General features: G+C 44.9%; 1 protein-coding gene and 1 non-coding gene across 5 annotated transcripts in view; both read right to left on the bottom strand.

The window, feature by feature from the left end:
- FOXN3 (forkhead box N3) overlaps positions 1 to 24,182 on the bottom strand; it is a 361,663-nt gene that overhangs the window by 242,898 nt on the left and 94,583 nt on the right. The window lies entirely within an intron of this gene.
- On the bottom strand, positions 299 to 402 carry LOC117024336 (small nucleolar RNA U13). Its single transcript, XR_004423414.1, has one exon. It is a non-coding gene; the product is annotated as a small nucleolar RNA U13 (small nucleolar RNA).

The following is a 24,182-nucleotide window of genomic DNA, read 5'->3' as shown; positions in this document are numbered from 1 at the left end:
AATGATTATGTTGTCTCTTTAAAAATACTTAGCTCTAAGATTTTAAAGATCAGTAAAAACTCACTGTGGGTGAAGATATAAAGAAATAGGCACTCTCCTAGTTGATGAGACAGTTAATGGGTCCTATCAATTTTAGATGGATAGTTAGCATTTTCTATTAAATTTAAAACACACGTTGGCTTTGACCTAGCAATTCTCCTTATAGGCATTCATCGTCCAGAAATACACAGTTGTGCAAAATACTCGTATATATGCACAAGGATCATTTCAGCATCACTTTTTTTTTGTTTTTTTATTACATCACATGGGTAATGTGCCGATGTCATAACAAGGTTTGTGGGAGGCACATCTCACGCAAAAGCGTGAACACCCAATCATCACACTTATAAACTACAAAAGGATCAGCATCACTTATAATAGTGGAAAAGTGGAAAGAATGTCATGTCCATCAAAAAGGGATCAACTAGCTAAATCCTGGTTCGTTCATATCATGGAAATTGGCAGCTTTTAAAAGAAAAAGGTATACTGAGGTGCTGGAGGAAAAAGACTCTCAGAGAGAAAAGCATGTTGTAGAACTACATATCAGGTCTGCTTTTTTTTTTTTTTTTTTTGCAAAATAGTATTAGATATGTTAACAGAAGTACAGAAAATCTTTGATGGGTGGATCATTAGGGACTTGAAACAGCCCATGAGAAGCACTTCTACATTGGTTAGGATTTTAACATTTTTCTGTTTTAACATTAAACAACTTGGAATCAGAAGGGGGGAAACATGAATTCCTTCAGTTTCACATTGTTTAATTATCTACAACTCCATTTTTGCCCCTTATCGTATCCTGGAGGGGGAGTGAGAACTGTGCTGGTTCTAAAGAATAGTGTGTCTGGGCTATGTGTTTAATCCCAGCAACTTCATTTGATAAATGGCTCAACATTCCAGCTCTTCAAATAACTTCACTCGAAAGATCTTTTGTATTTGAGAAGCGGCGGATGTGATGAACAGAACACAGGGCTATGACTCCGGGAGTGTCAGCTTGGACAAGTTTCCTTCCCGTGGTCCAGTTTCCTCAACAGTAAGATGAAGAGCTTGAAGGAATCATCTCTGATGTGCCCTCATTTGAAGACCTGGACCCCTCCCTGAGCAGACCCTCCATGGAAAGGGTACTCAGTTGGCATTTGTTGAAATACCAGAAGACAGAGACAGGGCATGAAATCAGCAAATGATGGGACAGGGAACAATTGAGAAAAGTCTCACTACGTCATCCGGAGTTGGTGTAGAGTCAGCGGTGGAAAGAGAGCAAAAGGGTTTTGATGCAGAGAAAAACAGACACAGTTCTAAGGTTCTCAACGGGAAAACTGAATGTTTGGACATATATAGAGATGGTTTAAATTGTTACAATAACAGGGACAAAGAAGGCAGATGCTATCAGCATTTGATGAGTGGGGGCAGAGATGCTAAACTTGCCCCAAGGAATGGGTCCCATCCACGCAGCCCACGGAGTAACTCTAAGTGGTGCTGGTGAGACTAGCAGCCATCAACTTCCTTACCTGACAAAAGACCAGGGGGCGCTGGGTGCTGGGTGCTGGGTGGGTGGGTGATTGAAGGAAAGCAAGGAGGCAAGACTGCTGGGATGTCAGCCTGACAGCCCACCCTCTGCAGCCTGCTCCCAAATCAGCCCGTCTTAATACTGCCTAACCCCCAAAATGCCCATTCTGGACCTTCCACGATAATCATACTTTCCCTTTAACAAACACTGATAAATAATTAAACCTCCTCAAAGGACTCACATCTCTTAAGGTACATGGCTGATTTAATCCTAACCACAAAAGAGGCTGTGGACCCTGTAGACTCAAGGCCTTCATATTACGTCCCGGACTCTGTTCTCCTACTTGCCTAGTTTGAGTGGGGGTCCCAGGCCCTGGCAGGCCACGATTGTCTGATGTAAACTCCAGAAAACAGAGACCTGTCTACTATATTCCCTATGGATGGTATCCTCAGCACCGAGAACAATGCCTGGCACATAGTAGGTGTCAGTAAATATTTTTATGAATGACGTAATAGAAAGGGCATAATCTGAGAAGCTGCATCACAATAAAAGTTACACAATTCTGTTCCACTTGCCCTTTGGGAGCTATTGATTAATAACCAACATGGCAACAGCCTCTTCTTTAAACACAATGTTTCTCCTGTCTCCTTCAAAGCAGCTTTGCTCAGAACATTATCAGGTGGTCCATTGTTTCCAGAGAGCTTCACAGAGCTCCTAAAAAGGTGTGTTCAAAAGAAGGATACGCAGACCAGTCAAGGAGAACCAGCAGGTCTGTGGGCAGTTCTGGTTCAGCGCAGGCCCAAACTGTTGAGGTGTGATTCTGATTTGGCCTCTGGATACTTGAGCCTGTTCACTAAGGAAAATCCAACTCGGCAGTTGTGGAATCCGGAGCCAGATGCCTAGGTTCAAATCCTGGCTCCACCAGTTTTAACATATAACCCTGGGCAATTTACTTAACCACTTGAAACCTCAGTGTTCTCATCTGGAAAATGGGGAACAACAATAGGACTTACAATAGGGGGAAAGCAAGGGAAGAAATCAGAAGACTGTATTTCTCTTGGCTTTGTGGAAAATCATGGAAATCAATCAGCCCATTTGCAGAAAGTCTCCCAGAAGAAATCCTTTCAATGGAGACCACCTTTCCCATTTTTATTAATTCTACAGTCATCTTGAATCATCTCTAAGATGTGGAGGAAAGACTTTGCTGGTCATGCAATGGATGCTTCTATAGGGACATAAAGGTGCTTGACACATAGTAGGTCTTCAATAAGTATTTGTTGAATAACTGACTGAGTGATTCATAAGTTGAAAGACTCTGAGAGTCCATCACACCCATTTGACCCCCAAATATAAGTACAAACTAAGATAAGTGAAAATTTGAACATTTTTGAAACTGAGGTCTGGAATCTATATTAATAGAAATCTTTGTTCTGGCTAACATTTTTTTTTTTTTTCAGTTGGGAGATTTCACAACTGAAGAGTCTGGGCATTTAACTATGGATCAGTATACCGGAGAAGGTATGAACCATTTATCCAGTTAGCAAATATATAGTGATATCTCTTAGGTATAAGAATATGTGCCATAAAAATGAACAAGTCCACTTGCGCTCTAAGAGGACCAGCCCTCATTTGTCAAGTTCACTGCCAGGTCTTCAGGGACCTAAAGTGACCAGCATATAGGAAGTGCTCAATAAATGTATGTTGAATAAAAGATTGCATAAACAAACAAACGAATGAAGACAACAGAATAATCCGAAGGGGAACACAGTTGGGCCGGCCCGGTGGCTCAGGCGGTTAGAGCTCCATGCTCCTAACTCCGAAGGCTGCCGGTTCGATTCCCACATGGGCCAGAAGGATCTCAACCACAAGGTTGCCGGTTCGACTCCAGCAAGGGATAGTGGGCTGCGCCCCCTGCAACTAGCAACAACTGGACCTGGAGCTGAGCTGCGCCCTCCACAACTAAGACTGAAAGGACAACAACTTGAAGCTGAAATGGCACCCTCCACAACTAGGATTGCAAGGACAACAACTTGACTTGGGGAAAAAAAAAGTCCTGGAAGTACACAAACTTGAAGCTGAAATGGCACCCTCCACAACTAGGATTGCAAGGACAACAACTTGACTTGGGAAAAAAAAAAGTCCTGGAAGTACACACTGTTCCCCAATAAAGTCCTGTTCCCCTTCCCCAATAAAATCTGAAAGAAAGAAAGAAAGAGAAAGAAAGACGGAAGGAAGGAAGGAAGGAGGGAGGGAGGGAGGGAGGGAGGGAGGGAGGGAGGGAGGGAGGGAGGGAGGGAGGAAGAAGCCCCATTCAGTGGGCTTCACTACTTCTCCAAACAGTTTTTAGGAGAGGTGGGAGAGAGCAAATACAGAGAACCCTGGGCGAGGAGGATTTGGGAGAAATAAGTGGATGCTGGTGAGTTCTCAGGGGTATCTGAAGGTCAATCGGGACATCTGTCTTGTGTGAATGAGCGTCACTCTGATGTCACAGTAACGAGGCGATTTGGAGGCAGGGCGGGTGGCATGGTGAAATATCAGATCAGAGACGACTATGGCCCTACTGCTTCTGCAAACCCAGGCTCTCCAAGGCTTTTCCCCTTTACGAAATAGCCATCATTTTCTATGTGTCTTGCCATCTGCAGCTCTTCCCTTTGCTTTGACCTAGGCTGGCTCTATATTGGAAACACACAAGGTACATTTTTGGAGACAGCCACTTGGGCTCTCTATTGAGGGACTTCCTTTCCTCCTGGGAGGAGTGCATTGTTCTCCCCCAAAACTCAGCGGGTGGGTCAACCAGGCACACCACTGCCTCCCTGATGCCCTTTTACCAAGTGTTTTCCCATGCACTTCTCAGAAAATTACCCTATTCCTTCTGTACACAGCAGGGAGACACGACCGAACTGAGAGCTTGGCTATTATGCTTGTGAGTAATGTGAGTTTCAAGAGCAGTCTTGGCACGCTTGAAAACAAATAATTACCAAAGAGTTATCCAGCTGCCCACCCCCCTCCCCCTACCCTGCCAGCTACTTTGTCTTGAGTGTGGAGCCTTCGCGGCCGGCTCCATGCGGGCCTCAGCGAACAGAGCCACCAAGACCCCCTCTGGGTCCCAGTCACCAAGTACAGTAAAGCGTTTTGGCTGATCTGACCCTGGAGAAGATAAAGCCTTTAAATAGAGATTAGCCACTCTTGTTCCAGCCCACTCAGACCCAAGAGTCAAAGTCGATATTTGCCGAGTAGAAAAGGACAAAAGGAAACAAATTTCATTTGCAAGCTCTTGAAACAGGCCAGAAAAAGTAACTCTCTCTCACTCACCCGTCTGTCCTCCTGTAAGAAAGTTAAGCCAGTATGTCCTGACTCGGAGGGAATCTGAACATTTCAGTCTCGGAATCACAAACTACAGTGGGCTCTCTGAATAAGGGGATCAGCAAAGAGTTGTGCAGGGTGTGTCCCTTAAAAAGCTATATGGATATTTTAAAAGACCTTATGGTGACTTAACGTGACAAAGACACTGTTGTACTTTGGATGAGTAAAGGCTTGGGAAACCTTAGAAACGGAACTTCTAAAAGGTTGCACCATTCCTTGACAAATCTGCACCCAGGCAATGACTGCATATTTGTTCTGGAGAAACCTTAGGATTATCTGGTCCATAACCATTACTTTATCCATGGGGAAAACGAGGTCCAGTGAAGTTGAATGGCTTGATCTAGAACACGCAGGGGCAATAGCAGTCACCCAGTCCAGCTCGTCCTGACGCGTCTGGCGTCTGCCACACACAGTCTGCATGCCACACAGCCCTGCGGAGGCAGCAGTGGAGAGTGAGTGCTTTTGCTAATGGAGTCCCTTCTCGCTCAGTCACTGTCGCAGGGTAGAGTAGAAGGCCCTGTACAAGAGGGCTGCAGAAGCACGTGCATTCTCACTCACGTCACCACAGCTTTCGCTGCCGGTCCTGGCCATGTGCGAGCCAACTGGATTTAGAAGGTGGGCCCATCACATGCATCATGAAACCCAGAATGCTCTACGAGGAAGGTCATGGCCTGTATAATGTCAGAGTTCCCACTCGGGGCTGCGTTCCACGACCTGTGACCAAAGCCAGACAAACAGCTCAAAAGAGACTATGTGATGAGTGAGTAAGGTGCACACCTGCACAGGATGACATCCAGCTCAGCACTGTCAGCCCGAAGGCAGCAGGAGAAGACACTGTAAACTCTGCCAGCAGCTGCTAAGGAACTCTGGGATGACCCGGGCAGCCCAATCCCTGCTGGAATTCCCTGGGAAGCCTGCAGCCCACTTAGCTGGGATCCTCTATTCACTTTTCCTTCTTTGCTTTCCCTCAAATCCACTCTCGATGGGATGATGGCGCAAGGAAGGAGGCTTCTTTTTCTTGCATTTTGTTCTAAACGACAAGGGACATCCTAGTAACAGCGTTTCCCTGAGCGTGCCGGTGGAGCCCGGCAGGCTGTGTCTAACCGGCTGCCGCCCCGAAATGACACGCTCAAAAGGTCAGAGCCAAATACTAAGTGCTTCGATTAATGCAAACATTCCTTTTTTGGTGGATGGGCACTTTTTAATCTGTGTGGATCCAGTAGTCAACGGGCATCTCTCTCCATCTTCGGAAAACTTGAAGGAAACATCTAAATAACACCCAACACCGAGTTTCTTCATGTACAACAAATGTCAATGATATGCAAACACAGGCACTTGGCCAGGAAACACGGGTTTGTCAGAGTGGATGGTGAATGGGCTCCTGGTTGCTCTGAGCTCTGCCCGGGAGGAAGGGCCTTGTGAGGCTGCACCCAGGACTCTCTCCCAGGTCAGATCTGCACATAGAAGACATTGCCTTTATAGGTCAAAAGGATGGATCAGAGAGAGATTAAATTAAGTAGAGTTACCAGTCGATCACAATCATTCTCTGAGTTCCTCCCGCAGCTAGGCAATAAGGAACCCACAAGGAGACATCGAGTCCCAAACCCTGTGCCTGGCTCACCGGGCCACTCATATGCTAAACCTGCTAACCTACCTTGGCCAACTTCATCCCCTTCTCTCCCCTGGCATTTCCAGGATGGGCCAGCCTTTCTCACGTCCAGACCTTCTCAACAAGCTGATTCCCTCCCCTTGTCTGGACAGCTTTCCCTGACCAATCACTGAGCCCCTTTAGTACCCTCAGCCTGGTGTCTCCAGTGCCCAACACAAACTGGTACATAGTAGGCACTCAATTCACATTTGTTGAATAAATAAAACATTCCTGAAACAACGAGCAAATAGTTTAAAGAATGTGTACATTTTTAATGTGTACAAACACACACACACAAGTCCTTATATGCAATGACTACATATAAAAACTGGTGAAGTCTTCTAAAGAAGGTCTGTCACCTGGTTAACAGTATGGTACCAATGTCAATTTCCTGCTTTTAACACGGCACTATAGTTATGTAAGATGTTTTCATGGGGGAAGCTAGTGGAAGGATGCATGGGGTCCTCTCTATACTTTTTTTTTTTGCAACTTCTGAGCCTATAATTATTTCAAAATAAAAAGTTGCAAGCAATATACCAAACAATAAAGGGAAAATATTCCAGGGACCCAATGAGCAGCTGAGGCGAGGGGTATCAGCCTCGTCGCTGCTGGACCCCACCATGTTGACACACCTGCCACACTCCCAGGTTACGGGTGATGCCCACCCTTCCCTTCTTGCTCCCTTCTCTTCCACAGGGGTCAGCGGAAATGTCCTCCCCTCGGAGACTTCTTCCCAGACCACCAGAACCACAGGCATTGTCTCACACAGCTTATTTACTTCCCTCAGTGCACAGATCCTACTCGGGAATCTCTTGTCTATTTGTTGTCTTCTCCCACCAGGATGCAGGTGTCACAAGAACAGGGACCTCTGCTGTGTGTACCACAGTTTCCCCGGTACCAGGGAATACCCTGGCCCACGAAACTTAAGGAATCTTTTTTGAATGAGCAATGAATGTGTTAGTGAATTAATGAAGAAAGTGTATCAGAAACCCATGCTGACAGCGATGTTATTAGTCTTAGAGCTTTTCTAATTAAAATAATAATAATAAAAACCAAGTCCTTTATAAGATATAACATTGATTCATAGGAAATTAGTTGAAACATACAACGCGATGTCTGAAGTAGGTGCCAGAAGGAAGCAGATGCCACTGACGCTGGTGTAATCAGGAATGGCGTCTGGACAGACACGGAAAGATGGATCGGATGTAAAGAGAGGTCAAAGTAGGGAAAGGGGGGAAGGGTGTTTCAGAACTTGGGAACTAGCAAGAAAGACAACCTGAGAGGCATCCAGGCCCACGTCTGTCCCCTTAGGAAGCCGGTGACCTGTCATGAGCTGTGCTGAGTTACTGTAGTGAAGGAGAGTGACAGGCCCTGCCCACGTGAGCTTCCGCTCTAGATAAACAGCTTTCTAATAAAACAAGATTTGTAAGCATCGACTTTTTCATTAATGAATATTTCCTGATTATTCAGCAGGGAGCTTAGAGACTTTGCCTTGATACTTCTGAGTTCTTGCTGGCTGGAAGGAAAGCCAGAAGGCTATTTAAAATTGATCAGGGGGAAGCAGGAGTCCTTGCCCCTCTGGGGCAAAGCCCTCCACTGTGGGGAGGGCCACTTTGGTGAGCTTTCCCAATCATGCAAACACAAGTCAAGTCCCTTCTCTTCTTCCTCAAGGGAATCCCTGACACTGGAAAAACCCTGCAAGGTCAAGTGCATCAGACTGGGGGGATGTTAAGGGACCTGGCTAACTGCTGTCAAAAGCTATCTCACGAGGCACCACTGTGCCAGGGCCATAAGAAGTGGGGCTTCCCTGCTGGTGTGGCTGTGGACCAATGCAGGGGTGGAGACTCCCAGCCCACTGTCCTGTACGGCAGATGAAAGAGATCCGAGGGTTCTCCAGAGTCTATCAGCTGAGTGGACATGGTAGGCACCAAAGAATAAAGAAGTGCCAGGTATGCATGGGGCTGAGATGCCTCTGTCTTCTTACTGTTTCCCAGCCTACCCCATTTGCCAGACCGGGGGGTCCCTACGCTAACTTGGAGATTAGAGGCAGCTCGGGTGTCTATTCTTCTTGCACACAGCCTTCCTCACAATCACGGCCAAGAGGTTGCATCCTCCCAGCTCACTAAAACGCAATCCTGGTATCATATACACACGACCATAATGTCTAGCTACCTTTCCAGCAACATCTGGAAAACTTACAAGTGATTCTCTTTTCCCAGAAACCTTTGCTCAGAAAGCTTCCTGAACAGTTTATGAAGCGGCCTCTACCCCCTTGCTTAATTCTTTAGTAATGTCTGGCAGGACGTTTTCAAGATGGCCCCACACAAGGTGTTTTACATCACTGACCACATGCAAAACGGGCTCCCTGGAACTCACAGATTTAAGTGTTGCAAAGACTGTGAAGCATGATCTAACACTTCCAACTGGAGCTGTTTATCGTTTTGGATACTGAGAGGTCACTTCCATTCTTTCCAGTAGATGAAGACTGATTGGTGCCCTTGACTGAGGTGAAATACACTTTTGCAATTTTCCATTTAAATCTCAACTCTGGAGCTGTCTGGATGCAGTTGAGCTTAGGACATCATTCTGGATTATATCGTAAATTAATTTGAAATGCTTATTCCGTGTGCAGGTTTTCGTGAACAGTATTCTTTTCACAGGTTGATTATTCAGGTAGACTATTGGGGTAGTCCCCTTCTCATTGGCTTTATTCACTTTTATAAATAATGCACACACCAACACACAGAAAGAGTTTCTACCAGCTGCCCCCAAATGAGTCACAGTGTGAACACCACTGAGCAAGTGGGCAGGAAGCAGTCAGCCAGCAAACGCAGGGCCTGCCTCTCCAGGAGCCGGGTTCTCCAGCCTCCAGTGGCTTCCCAGTGTCCTGGCCCATCACTTCCACTTATTTCTCCTCCTTTTCATGTCTGTTCCTTCCGCGTCTGCACCCTCCTAAATCACAGCTCAGCTCACTGAAGCATACAAGTTACTCCGCTTAAAGCAAACTGAGAGTAACCAATACATTCAGTACCCCCATCCCCGGGGCAGACATTTTGCTACCTAATATGACTCTGCCAAACTAAAAAAAACACAAAACAAAAAAACCCTCCACTTATTTCTCCTCATTTTCCTCTCTCTTCCAATTGACAGCAAACATAAGGGAACGGTTGTTGTGTGCCACCTGCTTTCCAGTGCCTGTGACTGTTCAGACTACTGGTTTGCCCACGAGCAGTATCCCTACCCATGTTGGAAATATTTTTGGAGTCCTACTTAAGGGCCAGTTCTAGACACGTGGGTCAGCAGGATGAATCAAGACCCTGCCCACCAGGACCCCACAGCCTAGGGAAGGACACAGCCTGTAATAGCAGTTACGATACGGTGTGCTAAGTGCTGCAATGCAGGTGTGAACAGACCATCGTGAAGGTCTGCACGGCCTCCCTAATTAAAGCAAACCCTTCAACATAAGATTGAAAATTCCAGGGGGTTTGGGGCAGCTGACCAAAAAACTTGACCCCTCTGAGGTTTTCCTTTTTCTTGGGAGTTTTCTCTGATCAATTGTTGTTCTAGCGACCACACTGATCCCCGGAGGCATACAGCACGGTGGGGATGGGAGTACATTGAAAAACTAAGGCAGAAGTTTTTCAATATCTGAATCGTCATCAACAGAGTGGGGAGAAAAAGAGTAACTACAACGCTTGTACATAGACTGTCATAGCACTAGGCATGAAATGCATTTTGTTGGTACAGCGCTGCTGGGTGGTAATAATCAGGAACTCGGAAGGATCCAGAGCAGGCTGGAGCCTCCCGGGGCTCTGCGGTCCCAGCAGCTACGTGACACTGGCCTCTCCTCTCAATGGCTCTCACCATCCCAGACTCAGACACACTCTGGAGCTTTACCTGTTCCAGGTATGTTTATCGCCATCCACCAACACCTGCTGCTCCAACTCTTAGTGCCTTGTGGGCAGAGACCACGGTTTCATTACATGTTTCAAAAGAAACAGGGCTGGCCACATGCTGAACAAATACAATCAGGACATTTCTAATCTGGAGGGGACTCTCCAAGAGAGTTATGTCCAACGTTTTCATTTAAAACTACAATTATTTACTGAATAATTTTTAAATACAGAAAAAATTTTTTAAAATGTAAATTGGCCCTAGTCCCACCACCTAAACAAAGTAGCCCCATATAAACATTAAAAAATAAAACAAAACTGATAGATGAACCTGTTGTATTTTGTAAAAAGACAAAACAGTATAGGAATGTGTGTAAAAAGTTCCTCCTGCCTTGAACCTTCAGTCCTCCCTACTTTTTTTTTTTTTTAAAGATTTTATTGGGGAAAGGGAACAGGATTTTATTGGGGAACAGTGTGCACCTCCAGGCCCCCTTTCCAAGTCAAGTCGTTGTCCTTTCAATCCCAGCTGTGGAGGGTTCAGCTTCAAGTTGTTGTCCTTTCAGTCTTAGCCGTGGAGGGCGCAGCTCAGCTCCAGGTACAGTCACCGTTTTCTAGTTGCAGGGGGCACAGCCCACCATCCCTTGTGGGACTCGAGGAGCTGAACAGGCAACCTTGTGGTTGAGAGCCCGCCGGCCCATGTGGGAATCGAACCGGCAGCCTTCGGAGTTAGGAGCATGGAGCTCCAACTGCCTGAGCCACCGGGCCGGCCCCTCCCTATTTTTTTCTTGTGTATCTTGCCAAAAATAATTATGAAAATACGAGCACATATATGCATATGCATATATATGACTGAATGTTTTTTTTTTTACATAAATAGGACCCCACTGTCCTGCAACTTGCTTTTTGTTTCCTGCAACTTGCTTTTTGATGTATGGTCTGCATGTTTGTGTTTTCCCAAAATTCATATATGAAAATGCTAACCCCCAATGTCATGGTGTCAGGAGGAGGAGCCTTTGGGAGGTTATTAGGTCATGAGGGTGGAGCCCTCATCAATGGGATTAGTGCCCTTATGAAAGAGACCCCAGAGAACTCCCTAGCCCCTTCCACCACTCAAGGATACAAGAATTCTGTGAGCTAGAAGAGGGTCCTCACTGGACCACGCTGGCACCTTGATCTTGAACTTCCAGCCTCCAGAACTGTGAGCAATACATTTTGTTGTTTATAAGCCACCCAGTCTATGGTATTTTTCTATACCTGCCCAAACAGACTAAGTCAGAAGGCAGTGAGTAAAGTTCTGAAAACAGAACGCTTGCTTTGTACTCCCACTGCCATGATACTTTCTAATTATATTATGATCTTGAGCAGGTTACTTAATTTCGCTGTGCCTTAGCTTTTACATCTGTAAAATGGGACTAGGTGAGTTAATACATGTAAGCTTCTTAGAATGTGTATGGCACTCAAAAAAATATATATATTATGATTACTTATTACCATTATATTTTTGTACCCTTTCCATGTCTTCCTCTTTAAGTATTGCCCAGTATGCCAAGGACATACACTTGTATGCCAAGGGTATACATTTACCTAATCCGCTGGTGATGGGTATTGAGGTTGTATCCAGTTTTTTGATATTGCTATTATAAACAATATCAAGATACCCTCATTCACCAGATTCTGATACTTTGGTGAGTAGATCCATAGGATATATTTCCAAGGGTGAACTTGCTGAGTCAGTGCATATAACTTTTGATCAATATTGCCAAATGCCCTCCCAAGACCTTCTGCCAATCTGCCCTGCCATGAAAACTGAGAGAGGGTGTCTTATTTCCCAACCCCTCTCCAGAACGGGATATTCTCAAATTTTTTTAAATATTTGCCAGTCAGACAAGTAAAAGTGGTACCTTCTTGTTTTGATTTGAGCCTCTTTAAACTATGAGTGAGGCTGAGAACTATTTAATTTACAGATGAGAAAAATAGAGACCCAGAGGTCTCCTAACTGGCTGCAAGTCTGACGCTGACCTGGTGATAGAGAGGAGCCAGGACCAGATCTCGGGTCTGAGACCACCCCAAGGATGCCAGGACCCCCCAACACCAAGAGGAGAGTCTGACGACCAGCAGCCAGTCTTCTTCCTCTTCCCTGTTCAGGGCACATCAGGGCCAGGTAGGCAGGTGGGGCTCTCCACCGCCTGGGTAGGGGTGAGTACCCCCTTCAGAACCAGCAATTGTGAGTCCTATGTTTCCCCTGCCAGGCTTGGGAAGGCTCAGCCTCGTCTTTGGCCTCCAAACTGCCTGAGGTTCCAAGGTGTTTCTTATTGCTGTTCACGTCTTCGCAAATGTTTCTTCTGCCTGAGAGCAAAGTGGTTCGTGTTGGGACTGGACCTTCACATTCCTCTTTCTCCTTCTCTGTGGAGCAGGACTTTTTTTAACCAGGAAAGAAAGCTGCTTGGAGTAGGGAAAGGACCTCTTTCAACTACACTTACACTTGGGGGGTACCCCCACAGGCGTGAGCAGAGTAGGTGTCCCTGGAACAACGTAGGGGTGTGAGCACCTGCTCTAGGGAGGGCCCTGATCCTGCTTCTCGCTGGTGCTGTGGCCTTGGGTACCTTCCTCTAAGCCTCACTGTCCTCACCTGAATGATGAAAGTGACACTGATGCCTGCTTTGCTTAATACACAGGATTGTTGTGAACAGAGTAGATTGTCTGTATGACAGTGGTTTAAAAACTGCGAAGCTCCACACAAATCGAGGACCTTGGTGAATGTCCATGAGCCGGTTGCCACTGGCTTCCATGCGGGAACTTTCCTTTATGAAGCAGCCGTCCTCAGTCTCGCGGGTGGGGACTGGCCATGCTCCAAGGTATTCTTGAGGCCATCTACGTCCCACCCAAGCACACCAGAACCAAGCTTATCATCATTACATAGGCTGTGTCAAGCTTCCATCTTGATTGTGCAAAAAAAAAAAAATATTTCATAAGCATCTATTTATACACCAGCTAAACTAGAAGTTCAGCAAAGAGAACTCTAGTAAGTTCACATTTGTTTGGCAGAATCAGGGAGCACAGCACCATTTTACTAGATTTTCTTAGTCAACTGATACATTAGAATTAAAAAAATAAAGTGGTCATTTTGAAGCGAATCATCCTACAGTCATTACATATTTTTCTACTACTTTCTTAAAAAAAAAAAAGAGTTAACTACAGTTCAACCTTTCTCCTTATCTCACTGCCACCATCTTAAACACTGTTGTCTGACTAAACCTGGAATCATAAGAACCTGTTCTATCACCCACAGCTTTGAGACGTTAGGCAAACCATTTAACCTCTGTGCCTCAGTGTCCTCGTCTATAAAAGAAAAGAGAATCAAAAACCAAGTTGATCAGGAGTATAACTCCATGAAGAACACAACCCCAACAAGGAGCTTCTTAAAGTTTAGTGCATGGATTTGGAGAAAGCTATTGTGTCCTCTGAGATAAGTTCTGTTTCTTCCTAACTCTTGGCTATATTCCAGATAGCTGAATTTGCAGACTAAGTGAGGCTCTCTTGTGTGCATGTCAATTCCTCCGGGAGCCTCGAAGAACATAATTAAGACTTGGTGGAACTCGTTACACCAACAACCCAAGCCCAGACCCAAGGATTCTGTTCAGCAAGCACGCGGAGCAGCCTGGTAGAGACTAACAGAAGATGCAGAGAGGATGGAGGTGAGGACAACAAGAGCATCCCTGAGCCCGGTGAGTGACGACCAACTTCCCTTGTCAGCTTTACACACACACCGCTGCCCCAAGCAACGGGGTTTTGTCTTTGGAGGAAGAGATCTTCAGATGCCCACTTAAGAAAATGAAATCTAAAGGATGACGTCAAACACTGGAACAGTCCACAGGGAACACCCAAGTAGGGGAAACCAAGGAGCTGTGGCCATTCCAGAATATCTGTGTAGGAAGAGCTTAGAGGTGGCACTGGGTTGGCCAGGAAGGGGACGGCTGGGAGACCCCACGTGATGTCGCACCTGCATAAGAAGCACACTGACTATTTGTCTGAGTGGCTTATAATTATGTGTAAGATGGAGAGTATAGGGAGATGGGGTAAAGCACCCCCCCTAGAAAGGACAGCATTGAAGAGATAAGACAACCCCACTTCAGGTGACTGGACCATTTTTCTGAAGGATATAAAGAATTCTCTCATAAATTCAACTTCCTTGCTTCAGTTGAGCGAGGTTTCTAGAGTTCTCGCTCTAATATCGAAGGTGTGTACTGTGGACATCTGGAACTATTTATAAATAATTCAGCTCTCTCCTTCAAGCACACAGTTGTATTACATTTTCCTACCTACTGGAAAAGGTGTGGCTATATGACTAGCCTTGGCCAATAAAATGTGAGTGAAAGTGACGTGTCATGACTGAAAAGCTTTAAGAGCAAGCACATGATTCGCCATTTTCTCCTTTCCCTCAGCCACGGTGACAGGGACTGAGCCTCTGTCTGGGAACAAGAACAAGAATGACACGGAGCACAGTCCCCAGCCAGCCTCAGTAGAGATGTAGAGTGAGCAGGAAATAAACCTTCATTGTTTTATGCCCTTGAGTTTTGGGGGCTGTTCTGTTACCCCTAACCTAGTCTACCCTGAGTGACAATATGCACCACTTAGCCACCGGAACGGGACCTTCTTCTGCTAAACTGGTAACTCACTGTCAAGTGTTTGGGTTAAAATAGATTGTGCACCCATAGAGTTTGCAGTCCTAGGAATTCCATTGTTTATTACAGATATAGACACAATTTTTAATTATGAGAAACCACACTCCTTTCCAAAAGGTAAAATTTAAAGCTAAGCTCTCAAGCAACCCCCATAACCCCCAATCCCTTTCCTGAGCCCCAGTGAATAGGCTCCCAGGTGCAAGGGCCCGGCATTCACACCTGCTCAAAATGCATCATCCAACAGTAGAGGAGAAGGCCATCATTTTAATAAACTAGTTTCTGATGTGGAGGATTTCCTGCACGACACTCCTCATTAACGCACACTCAGCCTCCCAGATACCAAGCTGGCCTGCCAAATGGGAATTCCTTTGTTGGCTTTATTTTCCCTGTTGAATCCAGAGTTTTAAAATGCAGGTCCTTGAACATCACTGGGTTGACACCCACCAGAGTCAGTTTCAACCCCATTTCTCATGCCTCCAGAGGCATATTTCAATTCATCATTTTACTAATATATAAAACAGGAATTAGGACAAAATTTGTAGTATTCTCCTACACTATAAAAATCCACAAACTAAGTGTTTCTGTAGCAAGAGGTACCAAAACGTATGTCTTACACAGTTGCAATGCCGTCTAGGAATGTCAGTGATAAAATCATCCCATTTCTAAAGAACAGGCCCCACAGACACAGATTCCGTTTACAGGAAGCCACTGATGCAATTATTTTGGGTCAGATTTATTGTTTTAGCAATCATTACTTTTTGAACTTACATATCAGTACCGATCTAGTCATTTTAGTGACCACATTAACGACACCATGATTGAATTTCTTAGGTTGTTAAAATGACCAGATCAGACTCACTACTGGTGAATCAATAAAATACTTGGAAATAAATATGAGGGGAAACGTACAGCCACCCAATTGGATGTCAAGGTCAAAGGACCTGCCTGCCACCCATATGCCCGCCCCAAGCCATACAATTTATACCTAAATTCTGGCTTCCCAAGGTGCCCAGGGCCAATCTCTCACTACTCTGATGTGTGTCACACAACCACATGGATATAATAGTCAATCAAATTATTAATGAAAGAACTATAAAAATAAAAGCAGCATGGGGCGGCTGGATGGCTCAGTTGGTTAGAGCACGAGCTCTGAACAACAGGGTTGCTGGTTCGATTCCCACATGGGATGGTGGGCTGCGCCCCCTGCAACTAAAGATTGAAAACGGCCACTGGACTTGGAGCTGAGCTGCGCCCTCCATGACTAGATCGAAGGACAACAACTTGGAGCTAATGGGCCCTAGAGAAACACACTGTCCCCCAATATTACCCAATAAAATAAAATAAAAAAGCAGCATGCTTTTTCATATAGTAATAATTATTAGCATAAGCAATGCAACTTGAAAAATAAGAATGATCAGGACAGTTCAATGATAAGCTGACAATTTCTAGCAACCACACCAAACATCTCTGTCTAAGCTGTTTAATAAAATAGCTTGTTGACACTTTTGTTCAGTTAAGCACACATACATGCAGAGGCTACTGAAGTGTCCTGGGTGTAAGAGCTAAACAAAGAAATGGAGGATGAATGACATAGAAGTGGAACTAGTTACAATGGTGGTAATTGTCGTATTTCCACATCTTAAGAAAGCAATGACTCCTATAAACTGTCCCAGAATCAATGATTTAATTTACTTATTTCTACACACATGCATATACATATATACACAAATATTTACAAATGCTTATTATACGAATACATATATACACATATACAAATACATTATAAAACAGTAGATGCTTGTAACTAAGTACAATGTTTCATTTACGTTCATGTGAGGGATAAAGTCAAATGCCATAATAATAGGCTGTCACTATTTAGAATCAGTTATCCAGCACCTAACTACCTGTCACACACTACTCTGTAAAGAGCAGACCGTTTCCTTGTTTACCTCGGAGGGCCCCTGATGGAACACTCTAGCAATCATACAGTCCTCAAGCAGAACGTAGCACTGCCCGACTCTCTACCAGTTCACCCAAGATTGATTCAGGAGAGAAGGTGTCCCTTCACCAGATCAAATTTATCACAGAGAAAGTCTGTGACACTCTACTGGGTGAGTAATTTGGACTTTCCAGTAGCTACTACAACCAATTTCCTGCCTCTTTTTGTTCACCTGGAGAAATATGTATCATGTGTGAGGTAATGATATTGTCTGGTATTCAAGGAAAAAAAAGTCCAAGGCAGTGCAGTCTCTTCAACTTCCAGGAAAAATAAGTGACACCAAAGACGGGGGGCTTAACCTACTTGCTGTCAGATGTGTTCTCCTCACAAACAAACACGCCTTCTATGAGGGTCTCAGTGTCACTTAAAAGTCCAACTGTTCAGAGGCCATTTGACTGGGCTTAGGGTGATATTATGCCTTATACACAAGCGTCTTCCCCGCCTTCATCATGAGTTGTCATATTAACGCGACCAATTTGGATGCCATTCTCTTTCAAGAGGTATCCATTTCAAAACAGCTCTTCCTCTTCAGACTCCCTGGGAGATGCCCCTGCTCTGAGTGCCAAATCGTCCTGTGTGTCTACTTCTGTGCTATTAAACCAGAAAGCCCTCACCTGGGCTATGTTGCTGCCACCACTGATGGAGCGCTGAGCTTTGAGCACAGTTGTAAGTTGGGGCCCAAAACACTCAATCTCTGGTTAATGCCAAAAAAACCATTTAAGAGTTCATATGCACACAGCAGAGTGAGAGGAAAATAAATGTGGACACATAAATCTACCCACTATTGGGAAACAGTTGGCACATTACAGCATTTTCTGTGGGGGAATAAGAGCAACGGCTCCCCTTCTGCCTTGGCAGGGGCCGGGTCTGCCAGATTTCTGCCGGGAGATAAATGTGTGACTGTGTATTCTTAACCCAGAGTGCTACGGACAGATGCCTACTCATCTTTCCAAATGCTGTTTTTCCTCCTCTTTAAATCAGGAAGAAAGTCTTAATTGCTGGTAAGTCTCTAACACTTGCTAATCTCCTTTTTAATAAGGAGGATAAGCCACAGGCTGCAGAACTCCAGCAAACAGTAGTAGCTGCTAGTGAGGAAGACAGAGAGGGAGGTGAGACAACACCAAGGAGAAGGGGCAGGAGAACCCACTCGACCAAGCCCCCAGATCGTGATTCTGCACTCACTGCAATAAAATTTCAAGAATAGTTCCGGAGACAAGCGTAGGTTGCCAACTTTTTGTTTTGCCAAGTATACTGAACTCACTAGCGCGTGCTCATTTTTCTCTTTGCCTCGGACTGGGGGAAAGGTCATGTTTGAACACTTATTTGTGCCTATTTTTCTATCCCCACCCTCCCCCAACCTGCGTTAGATTGTAAACTCAAGCAGGGCACCGCAGAACTCCCTCTGCCTTTCACACAGGAGGCCCCTTGAAATGCACCAGACTGAATCCAGAATCTGAGAATTACGATTTATTTTCTCATTTCACTTGAAAAATTTTCACATTTCCTTATCTTCCCGTAGAGAATTTTTGTGAAACACCTTCTCTAAGGTGACATAACTACACAGACGTCTCAAAAAAACAAAAAACAAAACAACGCATTTTTACACCAGATTCATTTCAAACCTCGATAAGAAAAGAGTATATATGCTTCTCACGGAAATGCATTCTAAACAAAGGATGTATCCACACTTTCGGCCTACGGGCCTGAGCTACAAGGGGCAAGAACACATTTTGCAGGCAGAAGCAGCAAAGGACCAAAGACTTTCCATCCATTCATCCTGACCATAAACCTACTCCATAGCCAGCCAAGATGACTGCTTTCGAAGGAAACCAATTTGCAGAATCTGGACCAGAACTAGGATTTTCAGTGACAAATAAGGATTTAGACTAGCTTAATTTCTGAATTCCTGGAAGACAAAGACCATATATATTAAAGTGGCCCATGCAGTGCCTATGTGCCATGTGTAAAAATCTCCCTTATCCCTTGAGACCAGAACTCGGGACCCGGCCTCTCCACCCTTCGCAAACAGCTTGCAAAGGGCCTTTGACATCAAGAGCTGTTTGTTAAATGGACAAATGAATGAATTCACATAGTTACCCTGTTATCTTTTCGGTACACAGAAACAACTGATTTAGAAATCTTGTAGGTTAATTCTCAATTAAATAAAAAAATGTGGTTTAGCTTCATTTCCCATTATCAGTCAGGACTATACATTCTTAAGTAAGAACAATTATAATCATTTTAAGAACTATCATAAAATGAGTGTTTACTATCTGCCACGCACTGTGCCAAGCGTTTTATAAGAATTACTTAATTTCATTTCCACACCATCTCTGTAAGTTAAATATCATCATCCCCATTTTACAGGTGGGGAAATGAGGGCTCAGATGTCTTACATTATTGTCTAGGGATCCACAGCTCAGAAAGAAGAACTGGAATCTGTAAGTATGGCTGATATTCTCATCCTAACATCCACTGCGTCACCCTAGGGATCTTGGGCCATTTCACTAAAACCAGTCCTGCCACAGGCCACCGCTTCTGTGGTGTGTGCACTTTAAAGGGTTTTGCTGGAAACCTAGGCCATCCCTTCTTTCCTCGAAGCCAGTGTTCTTTTCATTCTGTTTTACAGTCCTGTGCAGGCTTTATGCCCTCTCTCTCCGGAGCTCTAACTGCAGCCCTCAGGCTTTGGCCCCACTACAGCTAACAACCAGATTGCAAAGTCACTCTATCCAATTAGACAAACCCATTTCTCTCAGGATTGTTGATGCCATTCCAAAATGGCTTATGATGGATCAAAACCCTAAACTTGTTTTAAGTAAAACAAGCTCTCCTGGATTCACAAATTTCTTTCAGCCGTTTTAGTTTGTAATGACAATGCGATAAACATTAGCATGGCAGCTGTCCCCCTACTCTGCCAATGTCTTGCTTTGTGACTTCCGTGGCCCTCGGTTTCCCTATATACGGAATACAAACTCTCAATTTACCTCACAAAAATGATTACAATGACCACGTGAGACAATAAAAATACTTTAAGAAAAACAAATTAATGCCTTCCGATACTAAGGTGTTAAGAGTATACCTTTCCAGCGAATACAGGTTATGACACATACTGGGCATTTACAAAGCCAAAGCACAGATCCAGGAACTCTCTCTGTTACATATATGGGGATTTCTATTTAAGTAAAAAGTTTCCGGGAAACACTTAGCGCCATTATCAAAGGTTCTAACTGGGCAGCCAATAGGAAAACTCCCTGCAGGTCTATGAATCAGTCTTTGGGAGAGTTTTGGTTTTGCTTTATTAACATTTGGGCCCCACTGATGACACAAGCATAAATTCCTTGGTATTAAAGTAATGGGGAACTGAGATTAATTGCCCAATTTTTAACTACAGTTGGCCTCCTGGTACCCCATGTTGTAAGTGTCCCGTCTATCAGGGCACTGTGAGAACAGGTGATCTGTCATTGGCTATTTTGAAAGAGCTTTGGTGTCTGAGCAGTTGATGATCACGAAGACAACGGGTTCTAGCCTTCGAAGAATCTAGCACACACACTCTTTGTGTGGCTTTTAAAATGGCTTAAATAATGAGAATATCACAGGAAAACATATTGCCTTGAGTGTGTTGACTATTTACACACCCTCTAACCTGTCCAGCTGTCTCTACCTCTGAACGTGGATTTTTTTTTTTCTTTTCTTTTCTTCCTGGAGTCACTCATTTTCTCCATTGTATTCATTCAGAGGAAACAAAAGATCTCATAAATGTCATTTCATATTCCAAGCAATTTGCTATAGGCAACTACACCATTACTTTGTACAAATAAATTTACATAAATCATTATTAGAATGTTTTATCTTAGCAACATTATTTGGTTCCCAGAGCACAAATTAAATGCATGCTTAAAGCAGAATATTTTAAAGTTATTCCTATATTGTTTGTGAGACAGGATTAGAAATTTCCATCTAATTTTTCTTTCATAATGGAATTCCTTCAGTTTTCTTTGTACATTTAGAAACCACATATATAATTTTCTGGGGGGTTTCTTGAAGCAAGCAATGCAATAGATGACTCTGCTACATTTCGTTCATTTTGCAGAGACTGTTCCCTTTGATTCCATGGGTTTGGTTTTGAACACTGATTAGGAAGCCAGAAACTAGGAAAATTAATACCATCTTGTACTAGATGGGTTTTTGTTTGATATGACTGTAGGCAAGCTAGTCTTTGGTTGTGGTCCGGCTTTTTTATTTTATTTTTTTCTAAATAAACAAACTTGTAAATAAACTTCCTGAAAACAGAGCTCAATCTCTCCTAGCTGTTTATGTTGGGAAAGGCGCCGGTTTGGATGGACTGCACAGCACGTGGCCGGTCTTCACGGGCTAGTTCTACTCCACCCTAGATTTCAAAATAAAGTATTTTCTCCTTTATGCAGTGCCCTGTTTTAAAACAAGCTGCACATGTTGATGTCAGAGCAGTGAGAACGGAAGGGGACTGACGGGAAGTCAGCAGACACGCTGGCCAGCTCTGGTCCTGCTACTTGCTGCTTCTGGAGATTCACCACGGGATCCCATGGCTCGTCTTCTTGTTGGGGTCACTAAAGGCTGGACTGACCGCTCAGGGCTGTAACTTTCTACCAGCCTGGGGTCTGGGGATAGATTCCCAAGCTAGTGTCAGGGAAGGGGGGGTGCCCATGTGGTCAAGGGCTCAATCCTCGTGAAGGATGAGCGCGGCAGCCCCACAAGGCACCTAACTACACAGCGTCAGACAGACCAAGGCTCAAAGCGAAGTGCTGCGACTTCATAGCTGTGTGATCATGAAAGATTCAACCCTCTCTGCGTCTGTTACCTCATCTTTAAGTGAGTTCCTTGTACCTACCTCACAAGTTTGTTTTGGGGATTAAATGAAGTAATGCAGGCAAAAGCGTGGAATAGAGTCGGACGCTCAGAAAAGCTCCATAAACAGTAGGTAACAATAATCTCAAAGGATGACCAGTGGGGTCGACTTGGGGTGACCATATAATGTACGGTCTACACCCGGATACTTCGGGTGTGAAAGGGGGGACTGTATGATAATTACGTTGGGTCAGCTGGGGGATGCCAGGACAGTCCCAGGCAACGTTGGGGCGTGTGGGACTACTCTGACTCCAGCCCATCACCATTCAGGATCTGAGAAAGAAACTAAGTCACAACTACTAAGTGTTTCCCTGAAAATAAGACTAGGTCTTGTATTAATTTTTGCCCCAAAAGACACGTTAGGGCTTATATTCAGGGAATGTCATCCTGAAAAATCATGCTAGGGTTTATTTTCCGGTTAGGTCTTATTTTCGGGGAAACACGGTATATCTTACATATTTTACAACTCATTATACTTTTAAACCACTTTCATACATTGTATTTTCACCTTTCACAAACTATGTGAAAAATGTTGGGCTGGGTTAATTACCCTTTAATAATAAGCAAATAAAAGCACAGAAAAAGGATGAGCTTTCCCACAGTGATACAGTATCGCCAGGGCAGTGGGGATCTCAAGCATTCCGGGGCTTCTCCCTACTTCCCAGGCTCCTGGCAGGGAGAGAGGGTCATGTGACTAATTCTGGCCAATGGACTGTGGATGTGGAATTGTTTTGAGTCCTTTCTAATCTAAGGCACTTAAGAATGAGTGTGCGTTCTCAACTCTTTTTTTTTTCCCCACATGTTGCAGCAACCAGGAAACCACATTTTGAAATGTAGGTGTCACAAGATGGAGGAGGGTTGGAAGCTCAAAACACTGGATAGAGGACAGCCACACTGCTGCAATCCAACTCTGGGTAAGTGAGAAATGAAAAGGTGGCTAGTGATCCATGGCTCTGATTCCAGGAAGGCCCGAGCTCCTGGGTGAGCGGGCCCTCAGGTGCAGGAGAGAGGGAGCATCCTAAAGCAGGTGGAGCAGGCCTGACAGGGAGAGCTGCCTGACAGGCAACTCTCACTAGCACCTTCAAGACCCAGGGCAGCGAAAGCCGCCACTGCTTTCTCCAAAAGCCACACTGGAAAAGAGCTGGGTGTGGGCAGGATGTACTCATCTCAGAATTAGCAAGGGCATTTGGCTCCCCATCCCGGACTGTGGCCCCAGCTTCAGCCTTCAGACCCTCCCTGACTTTCAGCTTTCAGAATTCTCTAGATATGCTCTCGGCATCAACTTATAAACTCGTGTTCATGCTTCTTACCTATCAATTCTACTTCTCAGCTCAGAATAGCACCTTGTGAATCACCAGGTACTGACGTTACACAGTCCCTGGTTCATCCCAGGGCCTTGTCAAGCCACTCCTGCCAGGCTGAGTTTGGTGGGGATAAGGGCAGGTATGTAAGAGAAGAGTAAATACTCGAGTAGACAGGCAGAGGATGGACGTGGACAAGCCCAAAGAAACAGAAGAGGCCAGCAAGGTGGCAGCCCAGCCAGGGTCAGGGCGACATTGCCCACTGTCACTGACGGAAGCTGTCAGCCAAGGCCCCTCTGTAACAAAGCAGTTGCGGTTTCCCCAGGAAAACCTTAAGGGACCCAGGCTCGAGGCTCTGGGCATCTGGCTCTGGCTGTGACAGAGGGTCAGGGTCCTCTGCACCCTTTCTGGTCCAGGCAGCCAGGGCCCTCATGCCCGGGCTCACGGCAGGCTTATTCCCTCCTCCCCATGCTGCTCCTTCTCCCTCCTCCTGGCCTAATGGTCCACAAAGCCTGTCTGAGGCACCCCCTCTTCCATAAATTCTTCCCTAATTATTTCAACCTCAGTCCTGGAAGTCTCTCAATTCCCTGGACCAGAGAAGTACCATTAGCGCCCAGCCTCAGCCCCATGGCCTGGCGTTCTCTCACAAGTGAGTCCTGGATATTCTGCTGAGCTGTGAGCTCCAAGAGGAGCTCCATGTCTCAGATTACCTTAGTCTTCGTGTCCTGAGAACGAATAACCCCTACTCAGTAATACTCACTGACATCAATTAAAAGGCACAACCTTAGAAAGATTAACATAATTCAAATAAAATGTGGTATTATGAGAAAGAAAATGATTTAGAGGGACTACGGAACCGTGTTTCCCCC

This window comes from Rhinolophus ferrumequinum, chromosome 6 (genome assembly GCF_004115265.2).
Source record: "Rhinolophus ferrumequinum isolate MPI-CBG mRhiFer1 chromosome 6, mRhiFer1_v1.p, whole genome shotgun sequence".
NCBI lineage: Eukaryota > Metazoa > Chordata > Mammalia > Chiroptera > Rhinolophidae > Rhinolophus > Rhinolophus ferrumequinum.
Note: the sequence above shows the minus strand (reverse complement) of the source record. Positions and strands in the feature narration are given on the sequence as shown.